The sequence below is a fragment of the Eublepharis macularius genome, chromosome 1 (assembly GCF_028583425.1).
Source record: "Eublepharis macularius isolate TG4126 chromosome 1, MPM_Emac_v1.0, whole genome shotgun sequence".
Classification (NCBI taxonomy): domain Eukaryota; kingdom Metazoa; phylum Chordata; class Lepidosauria; order Squamata; family Eublepharidae; genus Eublepharis; species Eublepharis macularius.
Window position 1 is genome coordinate 49,287,538 of NC_072790.1, and position 5,336 is coordinate 49,292,873.

Here is a 5,336-nt window from a genome sequence, read left to right on the forward strand (position 1 = left end):
TCTTGGTGTTATGAGTAGTACTACAGGGAGCTTCCCTCGCTCTGCCCAAGACTATGATGGTTTTTTTGTTCTGCTTATGCAGCTGAAACGAAACACCCAGAGCCTTGGGTTTTCCCAGTGTGTTTACCGTCTCCATTGGAAACGAGACTAGCTTTGTCATGAATATTCATCACTGACAGAAGTCGTGTGTCCAATAAAGACAGCTAGTCTGGACAGCTGCTGTGGGGGTTGGCTAATAATGGTGACATTTAATCCTAAGCTTTTGTTCTCTCTGTTTAAAAAAAAAATCTCATGAAATATCAGCTGTGGTTGCATGTGCGAACGTTCATATGCACACGTACACCAGCAACCTTTATTCTGGTACAACAGACATTTAAATGCTTTGGAAGATAAGGCATGGATAATTTGCTAAAGGCAGGTCAAATGTTTAAACGAGGACATAGAACTGACTCTTTGTTTTTACTTCGCCAGGACAGTACTGAAGGAACTGGAGGTATGTAGCTGGGTAGAGGGGAAATCTCCTTATCTAATTCCATTTACACTGACACATAGATATGCAGAGAGACATGTATTTTCCCTGAGTCTCAGCACAGAGTACAGTCCTTATAAAGAAGTCAGTGCATGCACATGGTGAGAAGGACCTTGTCCGGAAGTGAAAGTAATCCAGTACAAGCTGGTACAAAGTATTGGTAGGAAAGTAGCTGAAGTTGTACGTCCTGTCTTCTCTTAGCCCCCTGAGGGAGACAGCAAGAAATTTAAGTTACTTTAAACCCTTACCTTGCCTCACGTCATCGGAACTGAAATGTGCTGGGAAAGACACTTTTCTTATCTGGAAGTTTTTATTACCTTTTTATGATGAATCTTCTAACAGTGGCTGCCCGTCCCTCAGCTGTATTAGATCCCAGTTCTGCATGCCAGTGATAGGAGACTGATCCTGGGTAAATCTCTTGCTGCCATCACTAGATATATGTTGTGTTGTGTTCTTTTGCTTTACTTCATCTATACAATGCCTTCCTCCACAATGGGAGGAAAGTGGCTTACATTGTAATTTCATTTGACATTTTCTCCCCACAACAACCCTGTGAGGTTGGTTAGGCTGAGAGTAAGCATCTCTCTCCCACGAGGAATAAATTACAGATCTGCTTTCCCTGCCCCAACATCTGGGGGCAGTAGACGCAGGACATGGACAAGATGAGATGTGATAAAAGTTAACACTCCTGGATCCACTATGCTTGGATTTCTCTCATGTTTGGGAGTTCCCTTACCTGTCCAGTTAGAACTTAGGGTACAAATTCAAAATTGTCACCAAGTGGAACCTTTGACCAAGCACTTCCAAAGTAGGATGAAAGACTTGTTCCCCCTCCCCCATCATGACAAGATGACTAAATGGTGGTATTTGGATATTGGTTTCACTCCTCCTTCTCCTATCATCAGTGGAAAATGGCATCTCCCTGTCAGGAAATGTAACAGGATGGCCATATGATAAGATTGTATGACTATGTATATTACAGTTGTGTCTTCCTCTAGTCATTTGTATAAAGCTTTGGGAATAAATGTATTTCAGCCATCTATTGGCAGAAAATGGCACTGCAGACAAAGTGGGAGATGGTCCAAAGAAAAAGGTATCTAAGAGTCTCTCTACACGAGACCTCTTACATGAGGACACTCAAGTGTAGAGAGACACAATATTAGTCGGAAAGCGTCGTTTAAAAGGCTGAAGGCTCTGTCAATTTCATCTCTCTACAGGAGGGTAGTTTAAAAAGACAGCCAGCAGAGATCACTCCTCAGAGGGTTTGTTAATTTCATCTTCACCTCCCCAAAGGCGCTGTCAATTTCTCCAACGCTTTAATATTCACAATAAGAGGATCCATTGCTATATTGAAAAGGATTGGTGACAAAGGGTTTCCTTGTTTTATACCAACATGAAAATTAATCAGAGGAATACCACCATCTCTGAAAATCTGTACAGGCATCCTTCAAAGAATCTTCAATCAAGCTGATTATATGATCATCAAGCTCACTTCTTTTGAGGACCGAATTGATATGCTCATATGGGCATATCTGTATCTACCAATACCACACCAAGCTGTTTCCCTTCATCCTTCGCACTTTTTGTCACCATCCTAAGAATCTCCAAATTCTCTGATGCAGAGGAGTTAGCCGTGTTAGTCTGTGGTAGCAAAATCAAAAAGAGTCCAGTAGCACCTTTAAGACTAACCAATTTTATAGTAGCATAAGCTTTCGAGAATCAAGTTCTCTTCGTCAGATGAGCATCCAGGTGAAACAATAAACCCTCGCTGTCTCAGATTAACTGGGCAAGCAAACTGCAATCAGAATTCTAGACAATCTCAGCACAGCTGATCCAATTGTTAACGGCTTCCCATTGCCAATATCTTGTAAATCATTCCAGTAATCGGTTTTGGGTATCAGGATAGATCTACACCTCATAACTGTTTTGGAATACCACCAGTTACTAGCCATACCTTAAGAAGACAAGCTAACTATTTACAACCGGGATCCATCCTTTTCAAGTCTTGCACCCCAATGCCATCGGGGCCAGCTGCACTGCTCTACTTCATTGCCTCTAAATTCTTCCATACTTCCATGTAACTTATACTATCACAAAAACAACTACTGTCCACTTGCCTCAAAGGCTTGAACTGACCCAGTCCCTCAAACTGCTTTCTACTTTCCCACTTTTTCTTGAACACTTCATATACCTGATGAACCGGTATCCAACACTGATGTTCCGATGCTCCGTCCAAAAGGGATGCCGCTGCTCTAGCTCTATCCTTTTATAGATTGCTTGGATCTGTCTAAACTCACGGCGCTTTTTTATCTCATCTCCTCTAGCATGTAAGTTTCCTTTGCTTTTCTTTCCTGTTCTTTTTACTAAATTTGGCCATCTTCAGTTTCAACAGAAAATGCTCTAACAAATCTACTGTAAGATCTTCCACCATCCTTGCTATATCCTGTTTATTCTCCATCCAAGAAACAAGAACAGCCTTTGGACTCTCTAACTTGTCATACTTTTGCTGCCCTTCTCTGTACAATTGATGATAACATTTCTCTAAACCAGAAACCTTTCAATAACAGGCCCTGGCCTCTTCATCTTATCATCAATCCTTTCTCTTTCTGCTGGACAGACCAGAAGTCTTATCCAAGATCCGTTTAGTTGTTTTAGTTTTCAATTCAACAGCTATTAATTTATTAATATATGCCTGGCTTTCATATTTTCTCTCCAACTCCCGTAACGATTCCACTTCTTGGTTAGTCCAACAGCTCTTATGTTGTCCTCTCTTTGACGGTAATGCTTTCTCGATCTTTCTCTTCCTATCCTCATTCCTCTCTATTGGATGTTCATGCCTCCAGTGTTGTAAAAGACTGTTTTGAACTGGAAACTTCCAATGGCAAACATCACAGGAAAGACCATTCTCTTCCTGATCACCAACAGTCCTTGGTCCCTTACATTTAGTCAGACGAAACTCATTGCTCCTGAAACTCATTCTCCTGATATTCCTCCTGTGCATCTTGACACACCCCCAAGTCTATACCGCCAATCACCACCCTTCCTTCTTGCACCAATTTCCCACTCCACTATTAATCCTTACATCTTCTGCAGGGCTTGCATTCCACAAAAACCCCTGATGATCACAGTCAGTACCAATATCGTCACATCCAGTTAATCATCGTCACAATATCTTTGTCACATCCAGTTAAACTTTTCTCTTGCATGTCCGTTGGCACTGCAGGTTCCCTTACCAGAACACCTACAGACACCTTTTGGTCTGTCACTTTACTAAAATTAGGTTGTCACATATTAACACTACATCCCCATACCATGAGGAGTGTGGAATTCCTTATATAGGGGCAATGTGAGCTGCATAAATTGCAGGCTGCCATATCGATATGATAGATCAGCCAGCAGATTGGGCAGAATGATTAAAAAGTTAAAAGTGGAGTAGTAGGCTATCACACTTAGCCAAAGGATTACTTCTGTTACCAGCAGGGCCATATGGAGGCGGTAAATCCAAACCACAGTGCTACTCCAGTAACTGAGGGCCAAGCTACAAGTGACAAATGACACAGGTTGGTCACTTGTCAGCTTCCCTCAGCTTTGATGGGAAATGTAGGCATCCTGTCTTGCAGCTTGGCTCTCCGACTGCTGTCCAATGGACTTTTCAACTGCCGCTTATCCAACATTCTGCCAAGCTGCCTACATTTCCCATCAAAACTTGAGGAAAGCTGACAAGTGTCCAACCTGTGTCATTTGTCACTTGTAGTTTAGCCCTCAGTTACTTCCGCCATTTACCCACGCGTCATTGAATGTTTTCACTTTGACATTCAGACCACTGGGCAGAAATCACATCACATCGACACCCGCCACAGGCCTTTGTGATGCTTTGTTTTAATTAAATAGATTCTCCTGGTCTGCCCCAATTCTAAGTCAGCTGCTAGGTGCCAGCTGAGTCGGGATGCCATCCCACCCTGTCTGCGCGGTGAGGAAGGGCTAGGCAACCCCTGCCACTGCCAAGGTGATCTACAGGAAGGACTTGGTGTGCCTCCATAGTTGCCACCATAACCCCCCCTCCCCCCGACAGGAGGTGGGGGGTGGTCTACTCCACTTCCAGCTTTGGCATGCAACCAGCCCTGCTTCGCACCCCAGCCCAACTAGCTCAGCCCTTCCTTATCCTGAAGTTACGGATCCGGCATGCAGACTTGTCTTACCTACATTGTTCCAACATGCCACAGGCGGTTCACCTTGGGAGACCTGCTGCAGATACGGGTATGGCCTAGTGTGAGATTTACACCCTCTCCCCATATGTTAAAGGTACCTGAGTAGGAAAAGTGAATAGGATGTCTCACTTTTATGTTGCTTTTTGTCATTTTAAGGTACTGAAGTCTTTGCATGACCTGAGCATAACGAACGATGGTAAAAGAAAGAGTGAAGCATGTATGAACAGCATGTTGAGTTTAAGGTATTCACTAGTAGAGGTGGGCACGATCCAATAAAAAATACCGATCAAGCTGTTCGTGGATCCGCGCTGGCGACGACCCCAGATCACCGATCCACACAGAACAAGACCCGTTTCCGATCGGGGATTGGGGAGGCCAAAGCGGAGAGGTGCCCCCCCATGGGGGGCGAGTTTTTAACCCGGCGACAAGCTGCCTCCCCTCAGGGAGGGGACGTTCTCTCTCTCTCTCTCTCTCTCTCTCTCTCTCTCTCTCTCACACACACACACACACACTTAGAGCAGAGGGGGGGAGTTTTTGACCTGGCGACGAGCCGCCTCTCCTCAGGGAGGGGACATTTTCACACACACACACACACACAC